Below are 18,230 nucleotides of genomic sequence, written 5' to 3'. Positions count from 1 at the left end.
GGCTCCTTACCCCGAGTGGCTGTTTCTCTTGCCCATTAGAATGCATTACCTGATCCCAGCTGTGGTTCTTAAAGGCCCGAGACCAGGGATCAATGTAGACAGGTACTATCCTGGGATCTGATAGAGCAGAGCGGTCTCAAGGTGGATGGGAATGGAAACGCATCGTCTTGGTAAAAATGCAAGTGTAATCACACTCACAAAGAGTTGTCTCCAACCTCCATCCAGTTTAGGTGTGAGCTGAGGACAGAAGCTGGCTGTGTGTGTGTTTATTGTTGTGTCTCAGGACAGGTTCTTAATAAGGAGAATGAGACAGTGGGTCCCGACGGAACGCGACCCGCAACCGCCTTCGATGAAGACACAGTGAAGCCTGAAAACGGGAGAGAGAAAGGAAAGTGAATGTACTCTGCAGGTTGGAAAATCTGAAAATTACCTTGCTTCATTGCCATGCAGGTCCAGATAGCACCATAATGTATTGGCCATATCAAAACAGTGAGCGAGACTGGGTGGATGAACAAATGTGGTCGAGGCAAAATATCTCTCCATCGGATGCCAGGGGAGAAGAGAGGAGCCAGAGACAATTTTTATCTCCCCTGCAGTCGTTTTTATGTAATAAGCCCATTAAATGCTGTGGCGTCTCATTCGTCCCTTGCCCCAGTAAAGCATATTTGTCAGCGGAATGGGCTTTGCGGCGCATCCAGCATTATGGAAGACCCTTAGAGATAACAGGGAAACATGTATTGGTTTCATGTAGTATATTTGTAATAACATCCTGTAAACAATGTCAAGAGAGGATAGGGTTGCCTGCCACAAACAGGGCTGAGTCTGGGGCCTGTTTTTCGGACTGTGCTTTTGTGTGTGGAAAATGTCCTTCCCTGTTAAAGGAATAACAAGAGAAGTCACACTGAGAATAAATTAACAAGCAATATACAGCGGGGGAAAAAAGTATTTGATCCCCTGCTGATTTTGTACGTTTGCCCACTTACAAAGAAATGATCAGTCTATAATTTTAATGGTAGGTTTATTTGAACAGTGAGAGACAGAATAACAACGAAAAATCCAGAAAATGTCAAAAATGTTACAAAATGATTTGCATTTTAATGAGGGAAATAAGTATTTGACCCCTCTGCAAAACATTACTTAGTACTTGGTGGCAAAACCCTTGTTGGCAACCACAGAAGTCAGACGTTTCTTGTAGTTGGCCACCAGGTTTGCACACATCTCAGGAGGGATTTTGTCCCACTCCTCTTTGCAGAACTTCTCCAAGTCATTATCCTCTTACATCTAGACGTTCCGCTAGCGGAACACCTGCTCCAATATCCAATGATAGGCGTGGCGCGAATTATAAATTCCTCAAAAATACAAAAACATAAATTTTTCAAACATATGACTATTTTACAGCATTTTAAAGACAAGACTCTCCTTTATCTAACCACACTGTCCGATTTCAAAAAGGCTTTACAGCGAAAGCAAAACATTAGATTATGTCAGCAGAGTACCCAACCAGAAATAATCAGACACCCATTTTTCAAGCTAGCATATAATGTCACAAAAAACAAAACCACAGCTAAATGCAGCACTAACCTTTGATGATCTTCATCAGATGACACGCCTAGGACATTATGTTATACAATACATGCATGTTTTGTTCAATCAAGTTCATATTTATATTAAAAACCAGCTTTTTACATTAGCATGTGACGTTCAGAACTAGCATTCCCACCGAACACTTCCGGTGAATTTACTAAATTACTCGAAATAAACGTTCACAAAAAACATAACAATTATTTTAAGAATTATAGATACAGAACTCCTTTGTGCAATCGAGGTGTCCGATTTTATAATAGCTTTTCGGTGAAATCACATTTTGCAATATTCTGAGTACATAGCCCGGCATCACAGGGCTAGCTATTTAGACACCCAGCAAGTTTAGCCTTCACCAAACTCCGATTTACTATTAGAAAAGTTTGATTACCTTTGGTGTTCTTCGTCAGAATGCACTCCCAGGACTGCTACTTGTCAGTCGTTGCTAGGAGTGGTGGTAGGAGTCAGGCGCAGAGAGCAGAGGTAAGGAACTTGGTGTTTATTTAACCAAAACACAACACGATCGACGCCAACACAAACGGCGTGGAAAAAATGCAACGTGCCCAGAACAGGTGCACAGCATGCATAAAATATAACAGCAGTAGATCGCCAGCACATCCTAATACAAAAACACAACCTGACGCTAAATAATCCCGCACAAAACTGGGCGGGCTAACCAGGCTTAAATAACCAAAATCAAAAGACCCAAATGAGGAACAGGTGCAAACAATAAGACATACTAAACGAAAAGGAAAAAGGGATCAGCGGCGGCTAGTAGGTCGGTGACGACGACCGCCGAGCGCCGCCCGAGCAGGCAGGGGAGCCACCTTCGGTGGGATTCGTGACACTACTTCAATAACAAATGATGGTTTGGTTCAAAATAATCCATAGTTATATCCAAATAACGGTGTTTTGTTCGTGCGTTCAAGACACTATCCGAAGTGTAAATAAGGGTCACGCGCACGACGCATTTCGTGACAAAAAGATTCTAAATATTCCATTACTGTACTTCGAAGCATGTCAACCGCTGTTTAAAATCAATTTTTATGCCATTTTTCTCGTAAAAAAGCGATAATATTCCGACCGGGAAAGCGTGTATACGTACAAAGAGAGAGAAAATAAAAGCATGGGATCCCCTCGTGCACGAGCCTGAGTTTCATAGTACTGTGACCGGCCACTATCCAAACGCGCTACTTTTTTTCAGCCAGAGCCTGCAAAGCCACGATTCAGCTTTTTGCCGCCTTCTGAGAGCCCATGGGAGCCGTAGGAAGTGTCACGTAACAGCAGAGATCCCCTGTAATGGATAGAGATAATCAAGAAGGCCAAGAAATGGTCAGACAGGGTACTTCCTGTACAGAATCTTCTCAGGTTTTGGCCTGCCAAATGAGTTCTGTTATACTCACAGACACCATTCAAACAGTTTTAGAAACTTTGGAGTGTTTTCTATCCAAAGCTAATAATTATATGCATTTTCTAGTTTCTGGGCAGGAGTAATAATCAGATTAAATCGGGTACGTTTTTTATCCGGCCGTGAAAATACTGCCCCCTAGCCATAACAGGTTAAGGTTTCGAGGCTGACGTTTGGCAACTCGAACCTTCAGCTCCATCCACAGATTTTCTATGTGATTAAGGTCTGGAGATTGGCTAGGCCACTCCAGGACCTTAATGTGCTTCTTCTTGAGCCACTCCTTTGTTGCCTTGGCCTTGTGTTTTGGGTCATTGTCATGCTGGAATACCCATCCACGACCCATTTTCAATGCCCTGGCTGAGGGAAGGAGGTTCTCACCCAAGATTTGACGGTACATGGCCCCGTCAAATGATGCGGTGAAGTTGTCCTGTCCCCTTAGCAGAAAAACACCCCCAAAGCATAATGTTTCCACCTCCATGTTTGACGGTGGAGATAGTGTTCTTGGGGTCATAGGCAGCATTCCTCCTCCTCCAAACACGGCGAGTTGAGTTGATGCCAAAGAGCTCCATTGTGGTCTCATCTGACCACAACACTTTCACCAGTTGTCCTCTGAATCATTCAGATGTTCATTGGCAAACTTCAGACGGGCATGTATATGTATTCTTGAGCAGGGGGACCTTGCGGGCGCTGCAGGATTTCAGTCCTTCACGGTGTAGTGTGTTACCAATTGTTTTCTTGGTGACTATGGTCCCAGCTGCCTTGAGATCATTGACAAGATCCTCCCGTGTAGTTCTGGGCTGATTCCTTACCGTTCTCATGATCATTGCAACCCCACGAGGTGAGATCTTGCATGGAGCCCCAGGCCGAGGGAGATTGACAGTTATTTTGTGTTTCTTCCATTTGCGAATAATCGCACCAAATGTTGTCACCTTCTCACCAAGCTGCTTGGCAATGGTCTTGTAGCCCATTCCAGCCTTGTGTAGGTCTACAATCTTGTCCCTGACATCCTTGGAGAGCTCTTTGGTCTTGGCCATGGTGGAGAGTTTGGAATCTGATTGATTGATTGCTTCTGTGGACAGGTGTCTTTTTTACAGGTAACAAGCTGCAGTTAGGAGCACTCCCTTTAAGAGTGTGCTCCTAATCTCAGCTCGATACCTGTATAAAAGACACCTGGGAGACAGAAATCTTTCTGATGATTGAGAGGGGGTAAAATACTTATTTCCCTCATTAAAATGCAAATCAATTTATAACATTTTTGACATGCGTTTTTCTGGATTTTTGTTATTTTCTGTCTCTCACTGTTCAAATAAACCTACCATTAAAATTATAGACTGATCCTTTCTTTATCAGTGGGCAAACGTACAAAATCAGCAGGGGATCAAATACTTTTTTCCCCCACTGTACATAAACTCACAACAAAACCTTCACAGGGTTGATGAAGGTTTTAAGTTTCTTAAAAGTCTCAAAGACTACTATAAAATATGTATTTGCACTTGATACTAAAATCACAATCTTCAAAATGCCCTCCCCCATTTCTAGAAAAAAAATCATGTTAACAAGCCAATATTTGTTTAAAACCACTGTATCCAAACATTCATACATATTCAATCTTGATCAAATCCTAATCCACATCACAGGTTAGTTACATACAGTTTGTCATGTCATCTTGAGACCTGCAATGGATTACATAATATATCAATATAAACTCATATCCATGCAAGACCCATGTGTTAGTCAAAACATTCCCCCTAGTCAGCTGGCTTAGTGAGTCAGGGTGGGACTGACATGGCACCTTTTGGTTCCACACAGATATATATGTATTATACAGCAAAGAGACAAACCTCAGCCAGTTCATCAGAATCTGACAGCCACAGAGACCATACACTCACAGGGAACATTATAGCACTACCTGATTCACTCACAGCTCAGAGTTGAAATATAATCATGGCCATTCACAGCAACCAGTAATGATCTTGGAGAGGTTTCTAAAAGAAAAGGCAGAGCCTCCCACAGTGTTGAGAGTTTAGGTGTGTGTGTGTGGTTTCACAGTGGCAGATGATGGATGTGTGTGTGTGTGTGCATGGAGTGTGTGTGTGTCCCAGAGTTGGCTGATGTTTTGGCTGTAGGAAGCAGCATCTGTCTGATGGCAGTCTGGTGTATAATTGTAACGGAGCTAACTCATTATGATGGCACTCTCACAAAGACATTACCCTACACACAAAGGACAACCCACTGGCAGCATCCCACCCCGCTAGTGAGGGGGCTACTAGTCTTAACTAAATAACTTGTAAATAGACAAACTGTTGCTTTGTGCCACAGGTGTGACACTTCCTGGGAAAGCAAAATCACTTAGCGACCTCTGATTGCCCATGAGTCTCTCTGCCCTCACATCGTATCACAATGATATGCGGAAACAGTGATGCAATACTGACAGTCTAGCTAGGTGATTTCTACTTCCTCACATTGTCTTTGGATGTCCACACAGAATATCAGTCACATACTTGATTGAGGTATATAGAACAGATTCCTTCTTTTCTTTCATCTCATTATGGGTATGGGTCTCCATAATCTCAGAAACCTGAGCTAAAATATTGCATAATTAAGTCAGATACTCGCTAACAGTAAGTTCTGGGGGGAGATGCATCAGGAAAGATACTTGACTGGGAAGGGAAAGCTCCATATGATAGCCTATATATCTTGTCAAAAGCGCAACCTGATGCTAATTCTCATCTAATAAATGGGAAGTCAAATACGTGACAAATTGACTTTGTTTTATTAATGTTATACTTTTTTCAAATAAAATGCAGGACATGCATGTGTGGTTACAGGATGAGGGCTAAAGGGCCCAAATGTGCAGGACTTTCTAGCACAATTCGGGACAGTTGCTTGCCACGAGAGATTTGATCCTTCTATTATGGTCCCTCTTTCGACACCTCGGGCAAATAGTCTGATCAGCAGGCAGTGAACACTGTAGAGAGACACACAGAAGGACAGTTACACATTTATCAACATAATGAGTGTTCGTTTCCAGTCTGACTTTACGGTCCATATCACAGATGTAAAACTAATGGAATGCAGTTCAAGTTCCAAGTTCAGAAGCTTTATTGCCCATTTTAGAGTAAAAATGGAGATTGGTATTTAGCTTTCACGTGGTTTGGTTACAGAACTACTGGTGATGGGACTTGGAATGGTCCGTTAGTAGTGAGGTAGTTGTTAATGCAGTATGGAGACCCCGACTTTAATAAAAGTTAAACTCAGATGATGCTGCAAGGACCATACAGATTTTATTTTCCAGTCAGTCACACTGGTGGTTCAAATAGTATTTGAATAGTCTCAACTGTGCATGCACTGCCCATCAGGCAATCCAGACAGACTCAACCAAACACTTAACCAAGTTACTTTAAAAAATATACTATTGAAGTCACCTACTAATATTGTGTCGAGCAGTGAAAGAAAGCAGCCAATTGCTTTCCGTCTTCTTTTTTATCTTTTTTTGGGGGGGAGATCAGGGTTATCACCATCAATTATCTCAGCCGCTCATTTGCTGACTCATTCCAAGAACAATTACTAGAGAGGAAAATGGCAATAAATGAATGGACTTGTATTTTAATTAAAAGGGAGTAGGCTCTTAACAGTGGAAGGGATATTAAATTAGATAAACTAGAATTACACAGCCATGCCTCATTGGCAAAGTATAACGGAGCATAAAGTAAATGATGTGTTCAGGAGGAAAGCCACTGTTGAACTATATAAAGACCTCTACTGATGGTGGTGGAGGGAGAGCCACCATCATGCTATAAAAATATCTCTACTGATGTTGTGGTGGAAGAAATGGGACCACTGTGTGTGTGTGTGTGTGTGTTTGCGCGTGGGTAAACCTCAAACTCCTAAATCTCTTAACAAAACCAACAGATTCAAATTATGAATAGCTTACCTGACGTATAGCCGCATGAGGCAAGATCTTCCCGTCACAGTTCCAGTTGCTATGGCCTGTGTCGTAGCTGGGATGGGCCGTACAGACCTGGTTACAGATCCTCTTCCCGCTGGTCTCACTCGGGTCCAGCTCTGAGATCACATTGCTGTGCTTCGGAACAAACCGGAACCGCCGCACCTCCACGAAGGACATGTCAAACTGTGGAGGCAGAGAGGGAGGGAAGTTAGGGGAGGGAGGACTGGAGAGAGGGAGGGATGGATAAAGGTAGGAATAAGGAGAAGGGAGTAAAGACAAGAGGGGATGGATAGAAAGTAAGGAAAAGAGGCAGAAAAGAAGGGGTCAATCAACTGTACCAAAGGTCTCAATCTTTCACTGCCCCAGAAAACAATCTCTTTATTCCCTCCATCACTACTCAGTTCTACTCCACAGACTGTCTGAGAGGAGAGGAGCGATTTATTCTCCATCACACTGACTTTATGACTGGGCCTGGTTAGTATTCATACCAAGTGTCCCCTAAAAAGCTTTCTGTCAAAACTATGAATACACTTAGTGGCCTCTCACTCCTTGTTTCTCTTCTTGGTGGATCGGCTATGCAGATATTACAGAGGTATAATGCAATGAACATCCTACCATCCCGGTGTGTGTGTGTGTGTGTGTGTGTGTGTGTGTGTGTGTGTGTGTGTGTGTGTGTGTGTGTGTGTGTGTGTGTGTGTGTGTGTGTGTGTGTGTGTGTGTGTGTGTGTGTGGGGGGGGGGGGGGGGGAGGAGGATGATCGCTTTGTAGAATTGGGATATGACTTTGTAGAATTGGGATATTTATGAAAAGTGAGAGAGAAGAGTGGGAAGCAAGAGCATGTCTGAACTGAGGTATACCCCGATTTAGAAAGAGCTGTGTCAGCCAACTAAACCATGAGGTGTGCAAGCAAAGTACAGGGAAACTCTCTCCCACTCAATCTCCATCTCTCTGTGAAAGCTGAGTAACCCATGACATGCAGTACGTGAGAGAGATGAGAGTGACTGAGTGAGTAAGTGACTGAGGCATTCTCCATCTCCTCCTGAACTCCTTGTGACTTTCAAAAGTTTTACTGGCTTGATCCATAATACATTACCTGAGATTAATATGGTTTGGAAAAAATCTGTACTTACTTAGAAAATAACTTTGCTAAATCTTATAACTTTTTTGGGGGAGATGATATCCCCCTCTGATTGAATCATCTTACATCTAATTATATTTTATGATTGCCAATGTGAAAATCAATAAATAATAGCAAAATAATTATCATTAACAACTCAAAGAATTCCCTACCTGGTCATCCTTGTTGGTGTGTCGTATGAGGTGTCGGAGGAAGTCGAGGCGGGAAGCCTTGCGTACTAGGATGAGGTCCGTGGTGCCATCAGCCAGGTGGGCAGAGGGCAGGCAGAGTCGGTCCTAACCTCCCTGGGGCCCTAAGCAAAATTCTGCTGAAGGGCCCTCCTACCTGAACCGTAAGCCATGTAAACCATTTGCCATTGCCACACAGTCACACCTGACCCCCCAGTGCTCCCACTACAATCCTCCCTCCTTGAAAACAGTTTGCTCCATCTGTCAGTCTAAGAATAAGTAGACCTACACAGAACAAGGTATAAACAAACAATTTTAATGAATAGAATATTTTCTATAGAATCTTAAGATAAGTGAATATTAACATTAACATAAATAAGAACGCTGAGCTTTGGCTCTGCTGCCTGGTAATTAGTCCAGTCCTCACAATATTATACAATTAGCTTTGTCTATACAATGTAAACATAAGCCTATAGGCTATGGCTGCAGCTATATGTCTTAAAATAGTCAAATAAAACCTATACAGTGAGGGAAAAAAGTATTTGATCCCCTGCTGATTTTGTACATTTGCCCACTTACAAAGAAATGATCAGTCTATAATTTTAATGGTAGGTTTATTTGAACAGTGAGAGACAGAAAAACAAAACAAAAAATCCAGAAAAACGCATGTCAAAAATGTTATAAAAAAATGTTATAAATTGATTTGCATTTTAATGAGGGAAATACATTTTGTACATTCTGCACTTTCTTGAGGCAAAATCATCAATGATGTCATCATAGGACATGTGTTTCCCCACGTCATGATTTATGCTCATGATGGCCAGACCACTCAAGCGTTCCTGTGACATGGAAGACCTCAGGTTGTCACATGGGATGATGCTGGAGAGACGAAGCATGTACCGGGACTAAAACCTTTAATAAATAATGGACATGGAACGAAACAGTAACAGCGTCAGCAAACTAATAATACAGACAAAAAACAATTAATGCAGAAGCGGGGAACAGAGCTGGGGAACTGACAAATATAGGGGAGGTAATAACAGGTGATGAGTGAAAAAGTACCCCCCCCCTCTAGGGGTGCCACCCGGCATCCCACCTGGGCGAACCGGCCTAGACATGGGCGCTGGGCAAGCCGGTTGGGGCGGGAGCCCCGAACGGCAGGGCTGAGAGCCTGGCGAGCCGGCTGAGGCATGGAAGCCCGACGATCCGGCTGAGGCAAGACACCTGTCAATCCCGCTGCAGAGGGGGAGGCCGAAGATCTGGTGGAGTGTGGCGTTTGATGGGAAGCCGCTGAGCTAACCGAGGCAAGAAAACCTCTCGAGCCAGCCAGGCACCCCCAGTTCCATCGGCGGCGGAATCCACCCCGACGTCACCAACAAAACAAAAAACAAACAAAAAAAACTCCTGGACTGGCTGGACGAACAAGAACTGATGATCCGGCTGAGGCCCGACGTGGGATGGGCGCCATCCGAGCCAACCGGGACAAGGAAACCTCTCGAGCCAGCTAGGGCGTGGAAGCCCAACGAGCTGGCTAGGCACCCCTGGTTCCATCGGGGGCGACCCAGAGCCGATGCCACCATACCAACCGGAACGCCAGTACTCCCCGATACTTTGTGTGATGGCTTCTGCATTCTCTCACATGGAATGACGCTGGAGAGACGAAGCAGGTACAGGGAGTAAAACATGTAATAAACAACGGACATGGAACGAGACAGGAACAGCATCAGCAAACAGGTAACACAAACAAAAGACAATCAATGCAGAAGCGGGGAACAGAGCTGGGGAACTGACAAATATAGCAGAGGTAATAACAGGTGATGAGTGAGTCCAGGTGAGTCCAATATTGCTGATGCGCGTGACGAGGGAAGGCAGGTGTGCGTAATGGATGATAGGAGTGCGTGATGCAGGGCAGCTTGGCGCCCTCAAGCGCCGGTGGGGGGGGGGAGCAGACGTAACACAGGTAGCTTTTGATGAGCTTTCATTTTGAAAAGCTCCTCTCTGCCGATGCTACTGTTACTGGTAGGGTGACTGCAATTCTTAAGGCTATCCAAAGGTTAGGCTAGAGTTCCTCCAGGTTTTTCTCACAGAGAAAGGAAAGCAGCTCAAAGGCAGGCATCTTATCTGATGGCAGATCAGGTAAATTCTGAATCTCGTGTGCCAGTAATCTCTGAAGGTTAGAGTGTTTTCAGCTTCCATGCAGTGAGCCTTTAAAGATTCACTGGACATCTGAGAGGGAGTGCGGAAGTTCAGCAGCACTCCATATTTGGTTTTCAACTGGTTGAGTGTTTCAAAACTCTCATCCATGAATGTCACAGCAGTGACATGAAGTAGTTGACGTGAAGGTTTTTCAGTGCATCAGTCACTGGTTCATCAGCGACCTCATAGCTGAAATGTCTCTTGCTGTTTCTCAGTCTCTTCTCTTTCAGAACATCCTCCACATTCATTTCTTCACAAATGCTTTTGGCTGTTGTCTGGGCCACAGAGAATTCAGTTTCCCGGTCTGTAGTGAGGGAGGCCTTTGTATTTGAGATTAAATTCAGTGCGATATCCAACTGAATTGAGGCATGTTGGAGGAGCTTGTTCACCACCTTGTTTGTCATTGTTAGTATCTCACACCATACAACACAGCAAATCAACAAGCGGTAGGACCCAACTTCCTCTGCAAGTGCTTGTGCTTCCACTTTGGCCACAGGATCGGTGATCGTCTGTCTGGCTTCCAGTAATGCCTCCCGAACCTCAGAAGCCTGATACCTGATTATATGAACACTTTGGAGCCTACTCTCCCATCTTGTGTCACTCCATGACTTCACAGTTATGTTCACGTGTTTCTTAAAAACACTCCATCTTTGTGAACCAGCTGAAAAGAAGAAGAGCTTTTGCACATGCCCAAAAAACCCAACTGCATCTTTTGAAGATTTGGCAGCATCTGCAATGACAAGGTTTAGAGTATGTGCTCCACATGGGATGAACACGGCGCTGGGATTTTTTTGTTGTTGCAATCTGGCTTGTACTCCTTGGTGCTTGCCCTTCATGTTGGCCCCATTATCATAAGCTTGCCCTCTGCAATCTTCAAATGGAATCTTCAGCTCGTTCAGTTTATCTAAGATGACAGTGGACAGGTTCAAGCCTGTTGTAACCTCAACATTCACAAAGCCGAGGAAGTGCTCCTTGATCTCTGGCTTTCCCTTTAAAGCCACACTTCTCAAAATAATTTACATTTTCTCCTGGTGACCAACGTCAGGTGTACAGTCCAAGATGATGGAGAAGTACTTTGAGTCTCTTACTTGAGTCACTATTGCTTCCAGAATCTTGTCACTCACAATCTGTATCAGCTCATTCTGTGTGCGCTTCCCAAGGTAATGAGCATGTGTCTCTCCATCTTTAATTTTGCTGAGAAGATTTTCCATAAATGGGGTCAAATTTTGCTAGTAATTCACCTCTTTTAGGAAGTTTCCATTATCTGGTTGGAAGAGTTTGTCTGATGAACCCCTGAATGCTAGGCTTCTTTCAGCCAGAGACTGGGTGATACTTATTAAACGTGTAAGGACATCCCGCCATCTCTTTCTTTCAGCCTCCAAAATTGTCATTTGTATCTGGTCGAGAGTCTGTTCCCGACTTCACAGATCAACTTCACTCCACTTAATCATATTGTTTGTGTGTTCAGGACTACCCTCGTGAATGGCGTTGATATTTGAGCAGTCATTCATGCCTTCCTTAATTATTTTGTAGTCTTTTGTAGAAAAGAGCTTTCAGCAAAATCAATACACAACGTTGTTTTGATTGAGTTTGAAAGCCAGCTCCTGCTAATATTTTCCCCATTTGACAGCGGTCTCTGTAATAAGCCTGAATGGAAACCTCTTCTAGACTTGTCTTCAGGGTAAGAAAAATCCAGTCCTGGTTTGAATGGACCTCTACGCACTAACTCAGTCCTCATAAAGTCTGTTAAAACTGGGGGCCAATCTGCTGAGGCATTTGGTGGAGCAGCAACTGTTCTATTACGGTCTGAGCTGCTAGTATCTAATGCTTGCTGTACACCTCTGGTTGTGCTAGTACTGGCTGAGGCTGCCTGTACTTCACCTGGGTCTGTGTTAGTACTGGCTGAGGCTGGATGTGGATCAACTGAGTCTGTGCTTGTACTGAGCACTTCATTTGCGTCACATTTCGTTCATTCTTTATTGTTTTTGTACGTTTCATTCAATAAAAATGTGGAACCCATATCACGCTGCGCTTTGGTCCGAATGTTATTACGACGATCGTGACAGAAGATCCCACCAAACCAGGACCAAGCAGCGTGACCAGGAGGAGAAGGTATCCTGGGCTTGGGAGGAGATCAAGGAGGAGAAGATATCCTGGACATGGGAGGAAATCATGAAGGGACATGAAAGCCTTCCTTGGAAGCAGACGCAAGGAGATAAGGGAGGTCAGCAATGCTGCCGGGGTTCACGGCCACAACGAAAGCCCCAAAAACTGCCCCAAAATTTTTCTGGGGGGGCACACGGGGTGGTCGGCGGAGCCGAGGAGTGAACCAGAGCCAGTATGGGAGAAGATGGAGAAATTGGAGGAGAGTGAACGGAGGGAGTCAGAGACCGTCAGTGAGATGATGGAGAAATTGGAGGAGAGAGAAAGGAGAGAGTTGTGTTGGTGTATGATGCATGACATTTGCCCTAAGGAGCGTGTTATCAGTTTGATGCCACCTGAGTCAGCTCTCCGTACTCGTCCTGAGGAGTGCGCTATCAGTCTGGTAAAATCTGTGCCGGCTCCACGCACCAGGTCTCCAGTACGCCTCCCCAGCCCTGTACGTCCTGTGCCAGCTCTCCGCACTCGCCTTGGGGAGCGTGTTATCTGTCCGATACCATGTGTGCCGGCTCTACGCACCAGGTCTCCAGTGTGCCTCCACAGCCCAGTACGTCCTGTGCCAGCTCCCCGCACTCACCGTGTGAAGTGTGTCATCGTTCCGGTACAATTTGTCCCGGCTCTACGCACCAGGTCACCAGTGTGCCTCCACAGCCCAGTACATCCTGTGCCAGCTCCTCGCACTCGCCCTGAAGAGCGTGTCACCAGTCCGGTGCAACCTGTGCCGATCCCACGCATCAGGCCTCCAGTGCGCCTCCTCAGTCCGGTACGTCCCGTGCCTGCTCCACGCACTCGTCCTGAAGTGCGTGTCACCAGTCCGGTGCCCCCTGCTCTGGCTCCATGCACTAGGCCTCCAGTGCGCATTCACAGTCCAGAGCTTCCTGCGACGGTCCACGGTCCGGAACCTCTTGCGACGGTCCACGGTCCGGAACCTCCTGCGACGGTCCACGGTCCGGAACCTCCTGCGACGGTCCACGGTCCGGAACCTCCTGCGACGGTCCACGGTCCGGAACCTCCTGCGACGGTCCACGGTCCGGAACCTCCTGCGACGGTCCACGGTCCGGAAACTCCTGCGATGGTCCACGGTCCGGAGCTTCCAGGCAAGGTGTCCAGTCCAGATCCAGGGCAGGAGCTTTCCTCCGCGCCGGTGTCCAGTCCCGCTCCATGGACAGAGCCCTCCTTTGCGCCGATGCCCAGTCCAGGCACGGCGTCCAGTCCTGCTCCTAGGCCGGAGCCTTCCTCTGCGCCGGTGCCCAGTCCAGGCACGGTGTCCAACCCAGCTCCATGGCCGGAGCCTTCTTCTGTGCCGGTGCCTAGTCCAGGCACGGCGTTCAGCCCGGCGCCATGGCCGGATCCGGGGTCTGGGCGGGGGTTACGACCTGCACCGGAGCCACCACCAACGCTAGATGCCCACCCGGACCCTCCCCTATAGAGTCAGGTTTTGTGGCCAGAGTCCGCACCTTTGGGGGGGGGGGGGGGGGGGGTACTGTCACGCCCTGACCATAGAAAGCCTTTTTATTCTCTATTTTGGTTAGGTCGGGGTGTGACTAGGGTGGGTAATCTAGGTTGTTTATTTCTATGTTGGCCTGGTATGGTTCCCAATCAGAGGCAGTTGTTTTTCGTTGTCTCTGATTGGGGATCATATTTAGGCAGCCATTTCCCCACTGTGTTTTGTGGGATCTTGTTTATGTGTAGTTGCCTGTGAGCACTTCATTTGCGTCACGTTTCGTTCGTTCTTTATTGTTTTTGTACGTTTCATTCAATAAACATGTGGAACCCATATCACGCTGCGCTTTGGTCCGAATGTTATTACGACGATCGTGACAACTATGGCTTGGCTGAATAATTGATGGTTATTATTTACTGAGAGATGTGCATCCATATTGCCCAGTATGCCCAGCTAATCAACATTTTTAATTCAATATATAAATCAATAGTTAATGTCAATCCATTGCTTCCATCTTGCATTAGTCCAGAGTTGTAACTAAACCTTGACTGAGTGACTAGATAATCATTGTCTTGTTTTAAAATTATGTGCGCCTATGAGGAGTGCCATCACGCCCATATATTTTCTGGACTGGTCCCCACAGAGGTTGCTGCTGGAAAGCACGAGGTTAATTTCGTGCACGCATATATGAACACATGTTCCCGCGCGACGCAGTTATCTTTTCCAAGCTGCAGTTTATAAACAACGTTGCCCGTTGGCGTTTATCAAACGTAATAAATAGTTGTATTTCACTCTCACTTTTGTTAGGCACAAGGTCACAGAACACAGCCTTGGAAGTGGCTGGCAAGCAAGCAAGACACAGACAGACCAAGAGATGCACTGCCCAGCTAGGTTAGCAAGACAGACAGACTAGAGAGAGATGCACTGCAAGCTAGCACATCAACTTAACGTTACTGTTATTTGCTGACATCAAACTTGGAGAGGAGAGAACAGTTTACCTGATTGCTGTTCCTGCAATTCACTCTCATGGTGTTTTTTTTTCTCTTTTCGTGACCAGAAGGATAGTTCTGCTTTATCCTCTCATCGAAGTTGTAAACATTGTCACCCGCTTTGACACGAGGGGGAGGCGGGCCCTTGCGTAATTTGCAGGGCCCTACTTGCATAGTGAGCGTATAGGACCGCCCGGCTCTGGCGACAGGCCTCTAGGGCTGCGAGGAGAGGCACAGCTCATACTGGCAGCGTTGATTGCTAGGAACTTCCCCCGGATCAACCGCCATACACAATCACCGTTTGTCTCTTTAAACACAAGAGTTGATCGATTAAATGTGTCACTCCTTTGGGGAAATTCTTCCTGCAGTGCTGTGTCTGAAAAGCAGGAAGTACCAGTGACTGTAAAGGAGGAAGTACTAGCGACTCGCTCAATACGGAAGTGGTCAGATGACGCGGATGCTACACTACAGGACTGTTTTGCTAACAGAGATTGGAATATGTTCCGGGATTCATTCAATGGCATTGAGGAATACACCACCTCAGTCATCGGCTTCATCAATAAGTGCATCGATGATGTCGTCCCACAATGACTGTACATACATATCCCAACCAGAAGTCATGGATTACAGGCAACATCCGCATCGAGCTAAAGGCTAGAGCTGCCGCTTTCAAGGAGTGGGAGACTAATCCGGACGCTTATAAGAAATCCCGCTATGCCCTCGGACGAACCATCAAACAAGCAAAGCGTCAATTCAGGATTAAGATTGAATCCTACTACACCGGCTCTGACGCTCGTCAAATGTGGCAGGGCTTGAAAACTATTACGGACTACAAAGCGAAACCCAGACGCAAGCTGCCCAGTGACGCGAGCCTACCAGACGAGCTAAATGCCTTTTATGCTCGCTTTGAGGAAAGCAACACTGAAGCATGCACAAGAGCACCAGCTGTTCTGGATGACTGTGATCACGCTCTCAGTAGCCAAAGTGAACAAAACCTTTAAACAGGTCAACATTCACAAAGCTGCTGGGCCAGACGGATTACCAGGACCTGTACTCAAAGCATGCACGGACCAACTGTCAAGTGTCTTCACTGACATTTTCAACCTCTCCCTGACCGAGTCTACATGTTTCAAGCAGACCACCATAGTCCCTGTGCCCAAGGAAGCGAAGGTAACCTGCCTAAATGATTACCGCCCCGTGGCACCCATGTCGGTAGCCATGAAGTGCTTTGAAAGTCTGGTCATGGCTCACATCAACAGCATGCTTCCGGACACACTAGACCAACTCCAATTCACATACCGCCCCAACAGATCCACAGATGATGCAATCTCAGTCACACTCCACACTGCCCTTTCTCACCTGGACAAAAGGAACACCTATGTGAGAATACTGTTCATTGACTACAGCTCAGCATTTAACACCATAGTGCCCACAAAGCTCATCACTAAGCTAACAACTAAGCTGGGACTAAACACCTCCCTCTGCAACTGGATCCTGGACTTCCTGATGGGCCGCCCCGAGGTGGTAATAGTAGGCAACAACACGTCTGCAGCACTGGTCCTTAACACTGGGGCCCCTCAGGGGTGTGTACTTAGTCCCCTCCTGTATTCCCTGTTCACCCACAGCTGCATGGCCAAACACGACTCCAGCACCATCATTAAGTTTGCTGATGACACGACAATGGTAGGTCTGATCACCGATAACGATGAGACGGCCTATAGGGAGGAGATCAGAGAACTGGCAGTGTAGTGCCAGGACAACAACCTCCCCCTCAAGGTGAGCAAGACTAAGAAGCTGATCGTGGACTACAGGAAAAGGCGGGCCAAACAGGCCCCCATTAACATCAATGGGGCTGTAGTGGAGCAGGTCGAGAGTTTCAAGTTCCTTGGTGTCCACATCACCAACGAACTTTCATGGTCCAAACATACCAAGACAGTCGTGAAGAGGGCATGACAACAGCCCAGTACATCACTGGGGCCAAGCTTCCTTCCATCCAGGACCTATATAATAGGCGGTGTGAGAGGAAAGCGCATAGAATTGTCAGAGACTCCAGTCACCCAAGTTATAGACTGTTTTCTCTGCTACTATACGGCAAGCGGTACCGGAGAGCCAAGTCTAGGACCAAAAGGCTCCTCAACAGCTTCTACCCCCAAGCCATAAGACTGCTGAACAATTCATAAAATTCCTACCGGACAATTTACATTGACACCCTCCCTTTTGTACACTGCTGCTACTCGCTGTTTGTTTGTTACCTATGTATAGTCACTTCGCCCCCACTTACATGTACAGATTACCTCAACTAGCCTGTACCGCCGCACACTGACTCGGTACCGGTGCCCCTGTATATAGCCTCGTTATTGTTATTCTTATTGTGTTACTTCTAAATAAAGCCTAGTAAATATTTTCTTCTTCTTGAACTGCACTGTTGGTTAAGGGCTTGTAAGTAAGCATTTCTGTCATGGATCCCTCCAGAACTTTCATTGCACACACCTGTCCCCTATTCCCACTGATTTGTACTTGTATAAGTGTGCCCTTTGGTTTCCATTGGGCAGTCGATTATTGTTACAATGTCCATTGGTGCGTGTGAGTACCTGTGCTGTGTGTTTTGGGCTTTCGTGCCCTTGTTGATTGCGCATATGATTACGGTCTCGTCCCGTGTGTTAATCATTGTGCGTGTGTGTATTTATTCGAGGTACTCCTCGCTCTTTTGTTTGGGTTTCAACCCTGTGTTTTGTATACGTGTTTGTTTGGTCCTTGTCCCCGTGCCCTTACACGGCACGCCGTAATTTGGGGCGTAATCAAAAAAAACTATTACGCATTCCTGCGCCTGTCTCCCGAATCATTGTTACCAACGTGACAATTTCACTGTAAAGTCTACACTTGTATTTGGCGCATGTGACAAATAAAGTTTGATTTGATTTGTAGAATGCTATTGCCAGGTCGCAATTGTAAATGAGAACTTGTTCTCAACTTGCCTACCTGGTTAAATAAAGGTGAAATAAAAAAAATAAAAATTAATTAAAATATAAACACTCTTGTTAACTCTTTGCGTTGCTCTAAAAATCAGGAGCGAGGCTGGACAAAATATTATGTGTTATTACACTCTTATGATTCCACTCGGTAACACTCAGGTGAATCAAAGTCTTCTGTGCTGTGCGTTTTTGTTGCCGATCTTACTTTGATACCTGACGGTTTTTT

The 18,230-nt window shown here is 45.9% G+C and overlaps 1 pseudogene; it reads right to left on the bottom strand.

Annotated features, from left to right (window-relative positions):
• Window positions 1–279: 279 nt before the first annotated feature.
• The window catches only part of LOC123743852 (ceramide kinase-like), a 38,846-nt pseudogene continuing 20,895 nt past the window's right edge, over window positions 280–18,230 (bottom strand).

This window comes from Salmo salar, chromosome 07 (assembly GCF_965601325.2).
Source record: "Salmo salar chromosome 07, fSalSal1, whole genome shotgun sequence".
Taxonomy (NCBI): Eukaryota; Metazoa; Chordata; class Actinopteri; order Salmoniformes; family Salmonidae; genus Salmo; species Salmo salar.
Note: the sequence above shows the minus strand (reverse complement) of the source record. Positions and strands in the feature narration are given on the sequence as shown.